We start from the raw sequence: 20,689 nt of genomic DNA, 5'->3' as shown, positions 1-20,689 counted from the left end.
ATCTATAGTCTGTCACTTTGTCTCTCTCTTTTATTTTTTTAATTTTAAACCAAAATATTCGTTTTCCATGAACACGATTAAAACGGCAGGTGGCTTGTCGGCAACACGGTGGGGCAAACTCAATAATATCGATTTGGCAGTGGACTCGTACGTGTCGAGGTCACCCATCTGGAAGTGGATGTTTTGAAAGACACGTGCTACAGGGATAAACAAGCAAAAATCCGAGTTAGTGCCGTCTTATCAAGCTTTGATTTCCCAACTTTCCAATTGGCTACGTACAAATTTAGACATCAGTCATCTCACAAAAAATCGTCAAGGCTTGCCTTGGCTTTCCCTCACCATATGGAACCGGAGGTAGATTGTCTGCTTTGGTGTTCGGGCATCCTTTTCATCACTTCTTATTTTGTGCGGTTACAGTTAAATTACGTCAATATTTTATATTGATTTTTTATAAAGATAATATGATAAAAAATAATATAAATATTGACATGACTTAACCGTGACCGTACAAGTAAAAATGGATGGAAAGAACATTCAAACAAAGGGCAGACAATCTGCCTCCTATGCAACCATCATCACTCAGATTTATGGACAGGAAATAAAAATGGAGAATTGACAAAAATAATCACTATTTGTTAACCTCAATCAAATATACTCTATACTTTTGAATCCTTATGTAAGGAATTACAAAAGAAATTATTTCAACAAAGATGTAAATTAGGAAGGGTTGGTCGACGTAAAACGATATTATCAACCCCCCCCCCCACCCCCACCCCCACCCCCACCCCCCACAATCTGATATTATGATGCCAGTATAAACGGAAATTCCGTTATGGTTCAATTCGGACCAGTAATAGATACTAGGACATTGCAATATTTGATTGATTATAATTTTGTATATTCCATTTACTATAGAAGTTCCCAGGGAATTCATTAGAGGAATATTTCCAATAAAAATTGTTTGTTCTTGCATATCCCACTGTTTTTCCAAATTAATCCCTCGGATACATATAATTTCGAAGAATATGTGAGTGATTCATATATAGCGTCTCTTTCTTTTATCAAGGGTTCTACCAATTAATTGATATGTGGAAATTCATTTATCATGTTTACATATACATAAGAGCTTATGCCTGAAGGAAGCCGCATATTATACTATATTTTACCAAATAGATATCCGTGTTATGATTCAAGTAAGTCTTTTATATTCATATATAGCGTCTCTTTCTTTTATCAAGGGTTCTACCAATTAATTGATATGTGGAAATTCATTCATCATGTTTACATATACATAAGAGCTTATGCCTGAAGGAAGCCGCATATTATACTATATTTTACCAAATAGATATCCGTGTTATGATTCAAGTAAGTCTTATATATATATATATATATATATATGAAAATTGGAATGAAAACCGTCCATTGTCTAATGGATGGGACATGAAAATTGGAATGAAAACCGTCCATTGTCTAATGGATGGGACATAGGTATTCTAAACCTTTGGTATAGGTTCAAATCCTATTTGACGCAAATTATTTCCATATGCATAGATTTTATTTATTTATTTTTTTATTTTTATTTTTTTTGATTTCTATGTCAAGAAAGATATTTTGAATGACTTGAATAAGAGACACTCTTATTACATGTTACGTAGTTATATAATAAATAATTAATATGTATAAAATATGAAATAATAAATATCTATATATAACAAATATATTTTATATTCTAATATATTATATCTATTATATAATAAATATATTTTATATTCTAAAGATTTTAGTTTATATAAGGATTGTAACATCCCGTCCCGAAACTAACGAAACGTACATTTGAAATTACAATTTTACCCCCTAATTCGTTAAACTTACGTGTAGTTTTGTGTTGTGTGGTGTAGTAGGACCACACACACTCATACTCTCTCTTTTTCTCCCGGGATTCCCTCCCTCATTCCCTCACTTTCTGTCACTCTGTCTCTCTCTCTCTCTCTCCCCGAGTCCATCTTCTTCTTCTTCCTTCTGCAAACACACGGACACACATACAAACATACTCAAATCTTCACCAATCGAGAAACCAAGACCACCCTCGTGCTCGTGAGGCTGAGAGGAGTTCAGTGGTGCCATTTTCAGGTAAGAACTTTGACGTTTTCACGTCGATATCACCATGGCCGATTTGAGCACTGTTCATGCAAACCTAATCTAGCTTGTTTTAGGAGATTCTAAGCTTGTAGTTGTGTTTGTGAGGTTCCCAGGAGCTTGGGAGTGTTTCGTTGGACGAGTTTGGACGTCGGGATCGTCCTGTTCAAAGTTGGCCGAGTTTTGACCTTGAAGACAGGTATAATTCCTTAATTTTTAGCCCTTAAAAGTAGTCCAACGTGATTCTACTAGTCCTAAGCTTCATTTTGGTATAAAGATCGTGAAAAATGGTTGAAAAACGAAGGAGAAAACACGGTTGGAAGTTTTCCCAGTTTTCCGGCGCCGTCGCCGGCGCCGGAGAAGAAAGGGGAATATTCCGTTAAGTTTAACGGAATATTCCTAACGGCAGTTAACGGTAACAGTTGGATTTAACGGAATATTCCGTCAGTTTAACGGAATATTCCTGACGGCGTCAGTTGACACCGTCAGTGTGCATGGCACGTGGCCGCGCGTGGGGGCGCGTAGGTCCGTGCCTAGGACGGCGCGTGGGGGCGCGTGCGTGGTCCAAAAATTATTTTAAAAATATGGGTGTGATCCTGAGGTTGTGTAGAGCACGTTGGTATATTCATTTGTCCAATTTGAGCAATGTATGAGAAGTTATTACGAGAAGTTGCCTAGGTGCTTTTAAATTAACGTTTTCGTAGCTTTTTCGCGTATAGGTGATTCGTATTCCGAGGGCGAGCGTGCACACTCGAGGCAGGGGGGCTACGACCCTTCCAATTATCAGTGAGTGGGCTTTTGTTTTCCGTATATACCTATATACATATTAATTCCCAGAAGTTAAATAGAAAAGGTTATTTGTTTTATGCCATGCATCATATGAATGTTGTTTACGCATCATCGCATGTATTAGTAGTGGCATACATATATATATATGTGTATTTGGTGCTGTGGACGCACAGGTAAGTGCCAGGTAAGTGGTATTTGTGTTGTTATGCAATAGTAGTTTGAAATGCTTAGAGAGCTCATAATCTGCACCCCGGTGTTAGTGCTCCCGCCCAGGGCCAGGGCATAGTCCTTCACGTGATGTTCACCCGCACCACACGCTCGCCTTGGATCCAAGTTAGGTGCAAGCCTTGTCGTGCAGACCACATTAGGTGGTTCCGACTCGTAGGTGACCCGCGATTATTCGCATAGTCTTCACGTGATCGTAGCACTAGAGCGTATATATTACACCCAGTCTTGTCGTACAGACCACGTTAGGTGGTGCCGACTCGTGTGCAGATTCAGATATTGAGTTGAGATTGGAGCTCTATATGCAGCGGTACATGTCACGTTAGGTGACTCCCGGCTGCCAGATTATATGTTATTGATGTGAATTACGCTTGAGCATTTACATTTGATTATGAGCTTCTGTTGTGGCATATTGTGGAGCATGAATGGCATATTGTGGAGCATGATTGACATACCTATACATACGTATATATGTTCATTTTCTGGGAAGTATACAGGTTTTACGGCGAGGGGTTAGAATGTATTTTGCTAAAGAGTTTTCAAAGAACTTTGTTTTTGCCCACTCACGCTTTTGTTTTTACGCCCCTCCAGGTTCTAGTGGTCTAGCAAGTTCGGTGGTTTATCCCAGAGGGCGTCCCGGCATTTCTGACAGACACTCACCATTGTAGGGTCACCTTCGGGTGTATTTATGTCGTATCTTTTCCTTTTGGACTGTTGTAGACTTGCTCTGAATTGTGTCTCACTTACACTAGTACCTTGTATGCTAGTTAGTTTTAATTATTAGTACTTTTATATTACTATCTTAATCGCTTCCGCACGCGCACATGGCTACGTCACCTTCGTGTGACGGCCAGCACTCCCTGATCTCGGTCGGGGTGTGTCAAGGATAGTATAAATTAATAAGTTATTATATTATTAATTAATAAGTTATTTAATATATATAAATTGTAATTATTTTATAATAAAATTTTTTAAATTCCATTAAATTTTAATATAAACTATAATATTCAAGTGATATTACTACAATATCAAGTCAAGTTAGAGTACTAAAGTAGAGTATTTTATTTTACCAATTGAAATTAACAAATAATGAGTGTTTTAGCCAATGATAACAAAAGAGAGTATTTTATCCAATTTCCCAATAAAAATAGACTATTGTAGTTGTAGTTATTGATACAACATTATGTAGGGCTCGTGACATATTCTGACTGGAGTCGAGATATGCTGGCCAACACTCGAAGATGACATAATCAAAAAGGAAAGTGAAGTATGAAAATATGGATAAATTTAAACCAAAACTAACATTTATTTAATCTAAAGTAGCGAGTGCATAGTAGTGGGAAAAACCCATAAAACACAAGTGTTCAGAGCATAGATGACATAAAAGTGTGCAGTCGAAACTAGTTAAAGTGCTTAATACACAACCGGGAAAAGCCCCCTACACTTATTTATGGATATGTCAGAACCGTCGGATATTCCTCGAATGCCACAGAGTAATCAACTAACTAGGACCTGGAGGGGCGAAAAACAGAAGGGTGAGTGGGCAAAAACAAAGGTTTATAAAACACATTTATTTTCTAAACATACTAACCCCTCATCATAAAACCTGTATAGTTTCCAGAAAATCATACTACGTGTAAGTATGAAATCAAATGTAAATTAACAATAAATCCAAGAATACGCCAAATCACAAATATCTCAACAATATCATAAGTAAAATCAGGTGCCCAATCTATGCTAACACACGAGTTCATACAGATAAGTTTTACCGTAAATAGGACTGGTTGTAATCATAATATATGCTTTAGTACTACAACCACGTGAAGACTGGCGCTAGGCGCATCACATATGAGTCGGAGTTGCCTAATGCAACTTGTATGACAGGAATAGCACTTACAATGGATCCAAGGTGAACGTGTGGTGCGATGTGAACAAACACGTGAAGCCTGGCCCTGGCCCGGGCGAGTACTACACCGGTGCAAGCATGCATGATAAGCGAGTATAATATATATGAACATGCCATGACAATATATAAATCTCGACAATATAATGGCATTTTTAAAATAAAATAAAACGTGGCATGATAGGCGTAAAATAAATTAAACAATTGTGGAAACTATAAAACTTTATATATTATATATAAAAACAAATGTCCACTCACTGATACGTCGATGGATCGTAGCCTCTTAGCCTTGTTTGTCTCTGTACCTCCTCAGGGTAAGTCTCACCTATATGTGAAATAACTTCACTAATTAATTAATTAGGACATACACTAAAAGGCTAGGAAAATCCCCCATAGTTTGCTTAAACGGAGGGTTTAAATATATAAAAACATTCTATTCGACATCACGGACCCGTACACGTCAAGCACGCGTTGCTCTAAGGTTGGATGGGCCCTCATGCGCCGCCAAGTCACGGCCACATGCACGCCTACGCGTCTGACACACTGATAGATGACAGAGGAATATTCCGTTAAATATTAACGGCGTTACCTAACGGCATCCGAATATTTTGTTAACTTTAACGGAATATTCTCCTTCTTCTCCGAATGTCCTCTGCCGTCTGGTTCGTCAATTTCTGGAAAAATTCGCCGTATTTCTAGAAAATTTGTAAAACTTCATATCTTCTTCATTTCTCAACCATTTTTTATGTACTTTATATGGAAATGAAGTTTATGAAAAGTAGACCAAATTATACCTCTTTAAAGTCTAAAAGATGGACAGAAATTGACTGAAATTGACTCGAAACTCTCGGCCCTAATTTCGTCGTCTCCAACCCGTGTGTTCTCACATTGGCTCCACTTTAAACCTAGGCTAGTGGCCACGGGGAGTTGCCTAGACATCTCCAAACCTTCCAAGACCGTGCAACTCGAACGGAAAAACGTCAGAGAAATTCACCCCCGAGTCGGAGCTCCGAGTTGCTATAAGTTAAACCCTCAAAACTCGATTATTTTAGGATTGGTTGGTACGGACGGGTTTGTGAACATGAAAGGAGCATGATGGTAGTGATTTTAGGTTCGATCTGTGAGGTTTAATGATGAGTCTTGGTTGTTGTAGAGAGGAGAGAGCTACAGTGCGAGGGAGAAGAAGAAGAAGAGAGAAAGAGATACGTGTTTTTTGATTGGCTGAAAAGAAGAGAAAGGGAAGCTGTCTGATTGGGTAAGGGAAGTGAGGATAATGACTGATTGGTGGTGAAGTGTAGTCATGAGACACACTTTTAAAAAGGGAAAAAGTGATAAGATTTGTACAATTTGAAATCAGACAAAATCTAACGTACCCTATCAAAAACAGTAGTTTCTAGTACTAAATAATTAACGCACACGTGTACAATTCTACTCGTTGTTTACATACTTTAACTAAACGTAACTTTTTCGATACAAATCTGATTCGGGTCTAACTCGCGCTCACACATTTGTAACAATGAATATTAATTAGTTACGATAACGAGAAAAATAAATTAAAAGCCGAATAATTATGTCCACTTCAGGTTCCACTTTTGCCAAACAGGGCATAAACATCAATTTACACACTCGAGGAGAAAATTACATGGAAAATTAGGGACGGGTCGTCACAACCTACCATCCTTAAGAAAATTTCATCCCCGAAATTTCAACACCACTAAAGATCGTAGTTAAAAAACAGACATGGATAAAGATCTCGCTTATGCTCCTCTGTCTCCCAAGTAGCTTCCTCAACAGAGTGGTTTCTCCATAAGACTTTCACCATACAAACGATTTTGTTCCTGAGAACTTTGTCATTCCAATCAAGAATCGTCATTGGAACCTCAACATCAGTCAAATCTGGATTAATTTCTAACGGTTGAGGAGGAATCACATGTGACGGATCAGAGAGGTATCTCCGTAGCATGGACACGTGGAGCACATTATGCACTCTTGAAAATTCTGGAGGTAGATCAAGTCGGTAAGCAACTTCACCAACTCGCTTAATAATCTGATATGGTCCGATGTAATGAGGACTTAGCTTTCCTTTCTTCCCGAAATGTACAATGCCTTTCCAGGGTGACAACTTTAAGAATACCCAATCTCCAACCTTATATACTCTGTCTGTCAAATGTATGTCTGCTATACTCTTTAGTAGATCTTGTATTACTTTCAAATTACACTTTATCACTTGGATATTCTATGTCGTCTCATCCACAATTTTAGGGCCCACCAAAATTCTTTCATCAACCTCGGACCAACATAATGGTGTACGACAGGCTTTCCTATACAACGCCTCAAATGATGAAATGCTAATGCTGGAGTGAAAGTTATTGTTGTAGGCGAATTCTATCAAAGGTAATCGCTTGTGCCATGCGTCTCCGAACTGCAGGACTGAAGATCTAAACATGTCTTCCAACGTTTAAATAGTTTTCTCTGGTTGCCTATCGGTCTGAGGATGATAAGCGCTGCTATAGAGTAATTTCGAACCTGTAGCTTCTTGAAAAGTTACCCAAAATTTTGAAGTAAATCTAGGGTCTCAATCAGAAATAATACTAACTGGAACACCATGATACTTGACAATTTCAGAAACAAAAAGTTCAGCCAACCAACTTAACGGGTAGTTCTCACAAACAGGTAGGAAATGCGCTGACTTGGTAAGCCGATCTACAATCACCCAGATATTGTCATAGCCATTATGTGTACAAGGCAGCTTGTACACGAAATCCAATGTGATATCTTCCCATTTCCATTGAGGTATGGGAAGCGGTTGTAGCAACCTGAATGGTTTCTTTCTTTCCGCTTTGACTTGCTGACAGACCGACAACAACTCACGTACTCTGCAATTTCTCTTTTCATTCCTGGCCAGTAGTAGAAAGTTCAGATAATATGATACATTTCAGTACTCCCGGGATGCATCGCATAAGTTGAAATATGCGCCTCATTGAGTATTTCTTTCTTCAGTTCTTCCACATTTGGTACATACATTCGGTCGCCTTGCATGAGCATACCATCAAGCCTTTGAATCTTTAGATCTCCCCTATTTCCATTTAACATCACTTGGTTTAACTCCTGGGATTCTAAGTCATTCATCTGAGCCTCAAGAACACGATCCAATAAAACTGGTCTGACTTGAAAGTTGGCAAGTAGGGCTCCCTGGTAATCCACTCCTAAAGTGGCTCCAATAGATCTTAGGTTAGTCAGAAAAGGAACACGACATGCATAAAGAGCATTAAGTCGAGTGTGAGATTTCCTGCTAACTATCATCTCTTATTCTTTTTTTCTTTTTTTTTGAAAAAATCTCTGCAGTGTGAGGGAGTTTTATTGATATGGAAAAAAAAAAATTAGTTACACCTAATCAGAGGGGACATAAACCTTATCCCTCATAAAATAAGAAAACTAGAGTACAAGAAAATAAGGGGAACATAAACCTTACTCTTCTTGAAAAAAAAAATACAAGAAAAGAGGGGGATATAAACTTTATCCTTCTTGGAAAAGAAAATACAAGTAATAGAGGGGGACATAGAGTCAATCCCCTCTAAAATAAAGCCTAAAATGTTACATGAACGATAAGTTGCAAACAAAAAGGAAAACCCAAAAGGATTAGGTAAAAAAGAAAATCACACATCAAGAATAGGAGATAAATCTATAAGCCGGCATGCTTAAGAAGTCTGAATGCAAAAAAGGAAGAATCTCTATAGGAGGAGTTGCATTCCAAGCAAGAGAAGATGAGAGAAGCCCTAAATTGGCTAATTTGTCAGTAATGACATTCCCTTCTCGAAATATATGGGAATAACGGAAACTCATGCGTTGCAACTAGTAAATACATTTTTTTCCAATGAGTCCAGAGTGGCCGAGGAGGAAAAAAAGATCCAGGAGCAAAGCAAGATTTCACACTAGAAGAGTCACTTTCAAGCCATAAATTTTGCTAGCCTTGCACGAGAGCCAACTTCACAGCAAGGATGACAACATGAAGCTCTGTGTATAAAGAAGTATGATGCCTTAAACTCAGGGAGAAACCACCAACAAAATAATCTACAGAATCTCGAAAACCCCATCACAAGCCACAGGACTTGGGTTACCTTTAACAAGGCCAACCGTACTCGCTTTGACCCAAGGAAATGGAAGGGGATGCCAAAGAACAGGAACTATAGAATGAGCTTTACAAGACTCAACCAAGATTCCAAGAGATACTAAAAGTTGTTTATCCAAAATACCACGTACATGACTAGGAGTGAAAACTTCAATCTGCCTAATCCAGGCCAAAGTAGAGCGACAAATGCGTGGAAAGGAAGAAGACACCCTTTCAAACTTCACCTTATTACGCATCTTCCAAATAGCCATTAATAAGAAAAATCCTAATGATAGCCAGACATTACGAAGTTGTGGAGAACATCATTTTGACACAAAATAAAGCCATAAATCTGAGAATAAGCCTGTAAGCGGAAGAATGGTTCCAAATTGAGTAGCAAGCCAAAACCAAGCACATTGTGCAAATTCACAACCAAAAAATAAGTGCTCAATAAATTCAGAATTATTGTAACATAGTTGGCATATTGGAACCAGAGGAATGCCTCATCTCTAAAGTTGATCCTCATTTGGGTAGCTTATTGAAAAGTATCCTCCAATAAACTAAAATGGGGTAACGCGGTGGAATGAAAGAACGCCAAATAATGGAAGCCCAACTTTTAACATGAAATCGATGACCAACAATTTCATAGCCATCAGAAAACGAAAATACCCCAAATGCACAAGCTTCCCAAACTAACATATCATTTTCCTCATCAATTGGAAGAGGCATCTCTAAAATATCTTTAGCCAACTTTGGAAAAATATCAAAAAAAAGAAAAAGGAAGGAATAACCCATTTTCCTCCACAAATGATGTTTGAGACCTTAGTGTGAGATAAAGAAGGAGCAATCTCAGTAACACCAACGACCTCTACAATATGTGTATCCAACAACATATCAACCCAAAGAGAAGTACTAGAACCATTCCCAATCGCCCAACGACAATTTTGAAACAAGATAGGGATAATAGATTTTATACCGGGCCATATAGAAGATCATTTGTGACAAGTAGAGTATAAACGACCATGTAGCAGAAATCGTCCTAAAAAATAAAAACTTCATTGAGAATCAGAAGTAATAACATGTGGTGTGGTTTGAAGAACCCCCAATGCAATCACTAATCTTTTTTTAGGATAGTAATATTTTATAATTGATGTGAGACGTTCTTTTTCCCTTCAACCAGGTTGAAATTCCCGGAAAGATTTTTATGAAGACCTACTTAATTACACCAATCCTTTAATTTGTACATATTCACTAAATCATATCAATGAATATCATACTTTTCTCGTAAGAAACACAGAAAGAATTTGGAAAAGCACATTTAACTAATAAAAACCATATTTTATTAGTATGTTTGGATTTTGATGACGTGTAACTATTCTTTAACGATCTCTTGTAACTCTATTCTTAAAAATAAGTGCTACACTGACTTTGGTAAAGGTGGGCTTTCCCAAGGTGTCAAATAAAGTCCAGAAATGTCTTTATTCATATGCATGTGTATGCAGCTTTTCATCTCGACGGGATAAAGAGATTCAAAACAAACAGGTACAAAACAAGGAAAAGGATCCTCCGCGGATCATTTTCATGAGGTTCTGTAATCGTGATCGTTCATCGTATATCGTGCAGTTAAAAATTATTTTAATATTAAATATAAATAATATTTAACAAAAACTGACCACAAAATATACGATAAACGGTAACAATCATAAAATTCTCGAGATTCTCAAAAAAAGGATTCGGCAATGATCGTTTTCCACAAAACAAAGTTTCTAGTTGGCACTTTCTATTTGCTTTCCCCGTGTCTTTTCAAATGAAATTTCCCATATATAAATTTACATATATATATATCAAAGGTCTCTTCCATAATGATGTGGAGAAACATGACCTAATATAAATAAAAATGAAATTCCCATCCCTTCTCTGTTCACCCAGAAAAAAATAAAAAAATAAAAAACAACGAAATTCCCATCACCTTAGCTAACTCATGGCTTCCCTTATTATATATTTATTAGGTTGTATGTAATTATATGCTTGCATATATATACCGGTAATGTTGTTTGGGCTAGATCCGTTCCTTGCACAGCTCCCCAGAGTCTTGTCTATCAGGCAAGGTTTGCTGTAATATGAGTTTGTTATTAGTTTGAATGGTGTCTTTGTGGGGTCTTTGTTAGGTCTTGAGACTCACAATTAAAACTAATATAGATCTGAGCGTGTCACCGTTATCTTTGGATAACAAATTGTTCTTTTTGGTATTTTAACTAGGTTGATTACTTGCGCCACAAGTTACTTAGACTTCTTGATCTTACTAGATTGTTACAGATGGGTTAAGTCTGTATAAGATTCTTTTTCTTTCCTTGTAAACAAGGACTTTTACTCATGATATTGTATGTCTAGGCAAAGGGAGTTCAAGGCCCTTTCAACTATTTCTTTGATTACAGTTAACATTAAAGAAGCAAGGTTAATTAGTTTAGCCCGATTAATCATCAAATTAAAACTTTGAATGAAAAGCAGTTGAAAATGATTTAAAACATGAGGGAAGATGCATTAAACAACATATCTACTTTACTTAAGTACAAACAAAAGAGAATCGGGCAAGATTATAACCTTGTCAGGCAAGGTTCATCCTCTTGAAGTCACTTCTATTTGTGTTTTACAAGGGTTGTAATCTTCGGAGAATGAAGGGTAAAACAGGTTTTACTAAGGGGATTCGATACTACGACGCTGGGGAAAAGTAGCAAAGCTTCTAAATCTTGACAAAAGATGGCTTTCTATGGTGAATCTATGACGAAAAGAACAGAGTCTGGACAAACTAAAGCTTTCTGGTTTCTTGATTGTCTGAGAGCAAAGTAGGATGTCATTTGATTGATTGGTTGAGTGTCCTTGTCTCTTGGGTCCCGTGCTGCTTTTATAAACATTTTAGCCCAACTGTCCAAGCTTTGCCTTTTGGTGATGTCCTCCGGAATGTGGTGAGTCACCACTTATTTACCCATCCATACCCTCGAAAAGTATTTTTTTGCTGGGGTGAGCTACCATTCTGAGTGTCACTTCTCTCATAGGCCTATTGTCTATTCCTTGGCAAAAATGACTTTTTGATTCTTCTTGGGCTGTTGCCTTGTCCGAGCCCAATCCTCCCTTTGCTTTTTGTGTTCTTGGACCTCCACTCTCACTAAGCCCAACATTAAATATCCACTCAAACAAATGCTAGAGATTACCTATTTATATTATATTTTGTAAACTATATTACATATTTGTTGGTGATTGAATATTAGTTAAGTATTACTTAACGTACTTATTTTCTATTGGTAACACATAACATGGTTAGCAGATGGGGAAAAAAGTTGGTCTACTTAACATTACTCTCTATATGTATGTGGAAAAATAGATAATATAGGAAAAATATCTATGTTGTTGTGTCTATTTGCTAAGGGAGAGAAATGGTGTTGGCAGCATCAGAGAGAGAGGAGAGAGAGAGAGAGAGTAGGGCTTAAAGAAATTGTAGATGCGTTTTCCTTGTGTCGTGGCCTTTATTTATAGTAAACTATAAAAAGAGAGATATTTGCTCTTCAAGTAATACAAAACGATAGGATAGAATCACTAGATTACATAGGAATGCTAAACCAAACCAAAGACTTATACAATCACACAATATTCACTATTTAAATTACAACACTTCTCTTGAGTGCATAAATACAAAATAGATATTGCATGAGATCTTCATATGATGTAGAAGCATTTGATAAAATCGTCTCATTTAGTCGGCATAATGAACGAATGAAAGTCTCAAAATAAACGAAAGAATGCATAAGAAGTATCACAAAACCTAACTATAGTAAAATCTAAAGTACGATAAAACTTATAATTTAAGGAGAAAAGTGAGAAAATGCATTAAAATGCCCCCTTCCAAAGTGTATTTAAGTCCAGAAATATCTTGTGCATATGCATTTGTAGGTAGCTTTTTATCTCGACGGGATAGAGATCACAACAAATAGGTACAAAACAAAATTTCTAGTTGGTACTTTCTGTATATTATTGTGTTGCTTTCCCAAGTCTTTTCAAATGAAATTTCCATACACATCAAAGGCTTCTTCCAGAATAATATGGAGAAACATGACCTAATATAAAACGAAATTCCCATATCCCTCCTCTGTTCACCCAAAAAAAAAAAAAAAATGGAAGTTCCCATCATCTTAGCTTATCCATGGCTTCCCTTATTGTATATTTCTTAGGTTGTATGTAATCATGTGCTTGCATATATATATATGAGTAAACTAACGATTTACTCTCTAAATTATTATCTGAGTAAAAATTAGGTCATTAAATTATTTTTTCAGAAGAATCAGTCCTCGAACTAATAAAATTTATCAATTACATTCATAATATTAGATTTGAAGCTATTAAGTTCAACTTTTCGTCAATTTAAGTCACGTGACTTGCATGTGATACACTTTAGGGAGTAGATTGGTAGTTTTTCACTGTTTAAGGACTTATTTTCTTTTAAAAAAGGTGTATAGAGTTAACTTTGAAGGGTAAAGTAAACGCTAAATTCACAACTTATATGTAACATGAAGGGCTTGTAGGCAAGAAAATAGTGGCAATATCCTCTAAAATGCGTTATGTGACTTGAGTTGACGAAAAATTGGATAAAATAACTATAATTTTAGGGATGAAATTAGCAGTTTTTCATGAAATTAGGGACATATTTTACCCAAAAATAATTCAGGAACCTAATTTTCATTGAGGTAATAATTCAGAGACCAAATCTCACCATATATATATATATATATATATATGTATGTATGTATGCACTAACGCTTAATACAGAAAAATGTGTATGAGAGATTAATCAATTATATATGTGGTTGTCTAGTGGTCCCCATAAATATTTTTCTAGTTTTATGGGATTTACGTAAAGTTTCAAGTCCTTATTGGTGTGTCTACCATTGCGTTTACTTTTTGTCAAGATTCTAAAAAAACGCTAGGCGCTAGTTGGGCAGAGGGTTAAGGTCTAGCGTCTAGGCGGCTAGGCGAGGTCTAGGCTGTCGCCTAGGCGGATTTAAGTAATTTTATTTTATGTCATATAAATTAATTCAATTTACTACATAATATGTGAATAAACATTAAATAATATGTTATTTTTTAAAAAGAAAAATATACGTGTAAGAAAATATGTAAAATTTTAGACCTTTTGTATCATTTTCTAAGCCTACAAATTTTTTTGGGCCGTTTTCATTAATAAAATGCAAGGTTGGGCCTTGTATTCCTTGTTTCACCTTTGAATACAATTGTCCAGTCCATTATAGATGGGCACAATGGACCCTAACCAAAAACCCAAAACCATATGATCCATTTATTATCCTATATTTCCTATTAGAATAAAAGAATACACCAAATACTTGTACAGCCTCCCGATTCGCAATCATCGACTCACCTTTTTCATAATAAAACCCTAAGCTGCTCACTGAAGAAACCATGGCCATTGTCAGCCATATCACCACATCTGCAATTACAGATCCATACTTTCTCTCTCGTCTTGTAAACCATCATCACACCAAGAGGGGGACGGCGAGACTTGGGGAGAGAAGACGACGAGGTGCAGAGCACCCAGATTGGCCTGCGTCCGCCTGCTTCTGGGTAGACCAGTCGTATTTTCCCAGGCCGCCCAAACCGTCCAGCTTCCTTCTAACCCGCCCAGCGTCCGTTTAGGCCGTCCAGGCGTCTGCCTTACGCCGCCTAATAGCTTTCCTGATTTAGTAAACGATTTTGGGTTAATCGGGGTGGAGCACCGCCGTCTAGGGCCTAGGCGGCCGCCTAGAGCGTTTTTTAAAACACTGCTTTTTGTATCATATTTTATGTTTCACATGGTTAAACCTTATAAACATGGGACATGCCTTAAGTTCTATCTACCGCTTGACGCCCATCTGTTTTAGCGGCGACAAAGTTTGTTTCTCTAAAAACACTACACGATGAAATGTTGAAGGAATAAACTTCCAGTTAACTTTCAAATCTTCCATTATTAGTGATATAAGTAAGTACCAGGGCCAGTCCTAGCAGGAAGAGGCGGACGCCTAAAGCTCCCGATTTCGGGGGACCCCAAAAAAAAATTTATGACTTAATAGATATAGGTAGATATATGTTACAAATAATTTTGTATCAGGAGTATGGATGTATTCATGGCATCTCAAATTCGATAATGTCAATTTTCCACTATTTCAAAAGCTTACACAGTTAGGATATCTTGCTATAGTACAAGGAGAAAAAGGTGATTTTTGCATACCAATTTCTTGGTTATTTCTCATATTTGGTTCAACAAATCAAAAGAGAATTAAAGGACAAAAATGAATTGATGTGCAAAAATCATTTCTTAGTTTAAGCATTTGATGTAGTATGATACATTAATAGTGCCATGATACAATGATATGAGTCATGACAATGCTTTCAGTAACTACGGCAATAGTGGTGATAGTTACGATAGTGTTTCTCAAGCAACAAGCACCATCCAAATCAGTATTTCCTCCTTGGACTTCGGGAACGGTTCGGCGACCTACAAAGAAGACGAAAGGAGCAATCCATCAATGCATGTATAGTTAAAACACGTACGCTTGACAATTGCATGCTTGGAGATAGTAGGTGCAGAAAAACAAAAATATTCTGATAGATAATGTTTATAAATTATGCATCTGACCAACAACTTTTATTTCTATCAGCAGAGAAGGTGGATTCAAATTCGGGATCCTTTCACAATATTGGGAAGAGAAAATTCATTAGACCCAGAATTGATTGGTCATCTGACTAGAATTGCTAAGAACGCCACAAGCTTCCATTACATGTGATAAGATAGAAGTTATTCCGTTCACAGAATATGGGAAGAACAGATAAATTAAACTATGAAACTAATGAACCATGTTATATTGCTTTACAATTTTATTTTTTTTAATTGGTAAGAAAGCCTTTCTTCGGACAAACATGAAAAATTAATCCATTTATAAACAACCAATCCAAATTATCGGATATAAAAGCACTAAAATCAAGGCCGTTAGTGACATAACACAAAATACTAAAAAGAAAAAACACCTTAAATTGCTTCCAAGGGGACCAGTACTGAAGCCCAATCACCAGGTATGGTCTGACCAATAAGTTTAGCACCGTTCATTCCCAATATTGCTGCCTTAGCTTCCTCAGACTTCTCATATTCTATCAGCGCATAACCCTGAAATCGTTTTATAAAAGTCACCTTTTGGAGTAAGAAAGATCCAAAACAAAACACGGTCAGAATTCGTTTTTTATTTTTCTTTTGATAGAGATATAAATTTTATTAACCGCCGAACTGAAAAAAACTACAATACACATGATAACAATGAACAACAAACCAGATTCCAAATAAACTATAACACTGCTGCCTTCCAGTTTGGATATATCACAGAATAATAACTGTCTTTCAATTTCCCTAGAAATCAATTCCCAAAGAGTAAGCAAAAATCTGACACTCCCTATAGATCCTCCCCTCCATCCCACTGCAAACCTCAAATATTCTCTCTGACATTAATTTATTGGCCCAAATCTATAAAGTGAATGAGTGAGCAGCATCCAGGCTGAGACAACACGAAGTAAGTATACAATTCATTCAAAAATTTACGTTCAGATATGAGGAAATTTAATCCCTAAAGGAAGACTAAAATACAATGACCAATGGACATAAAACATGATAAAACATCACCAAATCAATTATCAGTAATCACACAATGTTCGAAAAATCAAATATAAAATTGCAGATCATATATTTGAAAACATCGCAAGTATAAAGGGATATAAAGAGTACCTAAATATCGTAACCAAACAAAGGTCTAATGACTTAAGTGATATAATGTTGATAACTTACCTAGCGGACTGAAGGTAGCAGTTTATTGTTTTAGATGATCAATTTATCCAACAAGATCCACAAAAGCAATAACGTTTTTCTATAGGAACACACGTCAAATTTGCCTTTAACTATTCCTATCCCAACCCATGTTCCAGCAAGCACAAGGTGAATAGGACAAAGACAACCACTCTACCTCCCAATATAGACCAGTTTCAGATCGCAAGCTTATATTACTGCTGTATCTATAGAATCTATACATATAATATATATGTATATGTATGTAATTTGAAGAATCACGTAGCAAATTGTTAAATCCAACAGTAATCAAGACCAAAAGAGTGCTTTGTTATTCGTTAGAGAATAAGTTAGTCACGATGTAATCTTATTAATTTTTGTAGCCGTTTCAGCATTCTTGTTTGTTCAATAATATTCGTCGTAATCTTGTTCGTCACGTACCGTCACGTACTCTGATATTCAGCTTGGTATCAGAGTAAGTTTGGTCCTTCCGGATTTAATTTGCTTCTGTTCAGTATGATCAGTTTGTCTGTCTCCTTGAATGTTTGTTTTTTTTTTTCCAGTTTCCATCCGTAGATTTTTTACGTTTTCTGGTTTGGTTTTCAGTTTGTCCTTGGTAGACTTCAAGAAAAAAAAAAAAAAAAGGTTCTGTATTTTGAAAAAAGAATTTGGTGAATTTGTCTCACACCCAAACTTGAAAATGCTCCACCGCACCAAGATTTCTGCATCCCTCCAGCCCCACCGCTGCATCACCGCATCCAGGCCCGCCTGGATCACTCCTACATCAGTACAAGATCCGCTGCATCTGCACCATTCGACTCGCCCCACCTCGCCTGCATGATTCACCGCCGCTGCACCCAGAACCTGTCTCTAGCCTGATCCTTCCCCACCATTGCGATTCGCAACGATCCCGCCGCACTGCTGCCGGCAACCCCAACTCGAGCAGCCGATCTGACCGATCCACCACACCACTGCTACACCTCTGTCTCGCACCACTGCCACCCGCAATCTGAAGAATCCGGATTTGAGGATCCGCCACCCCGAGCTTGCTTGCTGTCTTCCCATTTCTTCTGTCTTTCTCTTTCTCTCGTTTCTGCCACCATACACAGATAAGAAAAAGAAGAAAAGAAAAATAGTAAATGAAGTTGCTTCTGTTTGGGCCACTGTTTTTAGAAGTGGTTATGAGGCCCACATGTTGCTGTTGTGGGCCTGTTTATGGAATATGATGTTGCCCGCCACAATGATTGTTTGAGTGTTTGGACTAGTGACTGTTCAAGCGACGTTGTGTACGTGAAGATAAATTGGAACATCAGCTTGTTTGTTGCTGTAGTCGGGATATAGGATACTTGTCTGTTTAGGGACGGAGTCCATACTCTCAACATCTTTTTGTTGGAATCTAAATACGTCTGCCTGAATCTATCTATCATCAGCCATCTAAATCTATATCCATCTTCCATCTGTCTATCCACATTGCGAATCCTGTCTATCTGTTTGTCCGCGTTGCAGAGCCTGCTTGTATGTTCGACTAATGGAGCCTGCAACCACATCTACTTGTTGGCAAACTCATGTTGTTTATCGTTATGAGTTTGATGGGGGTGTTGGAAAATAATAGATTTAGGATTTGGGCTCAGCCCGTTAGAATTAGGTTTTGTTAGAGATTAGGGTTAGTTTATTATAAATAGAGTGTTTTGTTTCATTAAAGAATAAGTTAGTCACGATGTAGTCTCTTAAACTAACGGAAAAGTGAAAGTTTTAACACGGGATGCAATGGGTGGAAGAGAAAGACCCTATCCTCTAAAGCAGTCCACCATTTGCAAGTCAACCCACTTAGTGCACACACACTAACTCTTTCCAAAGAAAATGCAGCATAAACATATAAATAGATAGAGCCTTGTCCCTGTAGCCCTAAACAGAAACATTATTAAGGAAAAAAATTGCCAAAGATCATTTCTAGCTGTAATTTTCCAAACTTTTTTCACTACTAAATTATAAATTTCAGTCATCGAGCACTTTCTGAACAACCAAACAGATCATCAAGCATTTAAAAAAAAAAAAAAAAAGCATTATACAAAATTACATAAATAAATGCGAGAGAGGAACTGACAGCGATGAGGAGCGTAAGCCAGAGAATGAGGGGAATTGCAATGGGGAAAGAGGGAGTTGTTTAGCTGGTCTAGGGTTTTGGATAGGGCTTTGAAACCTCCGCTGCCTTTGACTCTCCTAGGCATCGCCTCAACAATTTCGTCCTCCATTAGATCGTCGTTGCAGTGACCTTCCATCCCTCTCTCTCTATCACAAGTCACTCCCGAGCAGAATGCTTTTCTCGAGTTTTGCTCGAGTTAGGGCTAGGCGTGGGTTGGTTTGCTACGATTTTAGGTCAAAACCAAAGCCAAACCAACCTAGTCGGTTGGATCAAAATTGCAAACCGAAACTGACCAGGCCAGGTTTAAAACCGATCATATCGGTTAACCGACGATAGCGGGTTAGTTTGGGTCGGTTCTTGGTTTGTGTAAACACTAGTTATATTTCAAGTTCAAACATTCAGACATTCTTAAAGTTCCAAAAATAAAATTCATCAGAGCTCTAATATTTCTAATAATTTTCTTAAAGTTCCAAAAATGAAATTTATCCAAGCTCCAATATTTCAAAATGACTAGAGTCCAAAAGTTCCATACGTAAGTTCAAAAGTCCCAAAGTTTACTAGAGAAGGCATTACATATAGCTGATTAAAAATTGAAGTCCCAAAAGTTTCGAAAGTTCCAAAAATTCCAGAAGATCCAAAAATTTCAGAACTTCATTCTTCACTTTTCTCGATCTCTTGTATTTCTCTAGTCTTGGATCCGTCTCCCCACAACTTGTCTCCCCCACACTCTCCGAATTAAACTCATTACTTGTTTGGGTATCTTGTGGGTTCTCCTTTTTATACTCATCATCCAAGCACATGAGAAGATTCTTCACGTTATATGTCATTTCTGGAGCTATGTAATTCACTCAACCCATCCTGAACAATCAAATTGGTGATATAAGCACAACACCTCATGTGTAAAAAATCTCCATTCAACAAAATAGTATTCCAATGCCCTAATGCCCTCTTCATATATCGAATAGCACCATATTAGAGTAGCATTGTTGACGGTGATTGTGAAGACTTTTTCAATGCCCCAATCTGCTAAACACTTCTCTACAAGCCTCCAAATGGCATCACCTTTATACTTTGTAATTTAAAAAAAAAATAAATTGAGAATTCTTTTGTGCAAGTTCTACCCATCATCAATAAAATGGGTTATGAGAGCCATATAATTAACGTTTTGGATAGAAGTCCAAGTGTTAGTTGTAAGAGGTATTCTTTGTGCATTGCCAGACAAGGTACTCTTTTTTTGGCCTTGTGATCTTGAAATTCCACACATCTCTAGCAGTGTAGGTTGAGTCTCTCTCATAAACCGCATAAACCCCAACTCTTCGTCATGCTTCTTAACCAGTATGGTCATCTCCACACAAACAATCCTACTTATTTCCTCACTATATGTTCATCCAACTAAGTTACCACTCTTCGCAAATTTAAGCGTTTTCTGATTTTTAACCACTTTCAATGGAGAATTCGGACAAGCCCTTAATCTCAGATGATTCAGCATAGTGGATGTCCAATTTCTTCTCTCAT

The sequence above is a fragment of the Pyrus communis genome, chromosome 13, assembly GCF_963583255.1.
Source record: "Pyrus communis chromosome 13, drPyrComm1.1, whole genome shotgun sequence".
In the NCBI taxonomy this organism is placed as follows: domain Eukaryota; kingdom Viridiplantae; phylum Streptophyta; class Magnoliopsida; order Rosales; family Rosaceae; genus Pyrus; species Pyrus communis.
Note: the sequence above shows the minus strand (reverse complement) of the source record.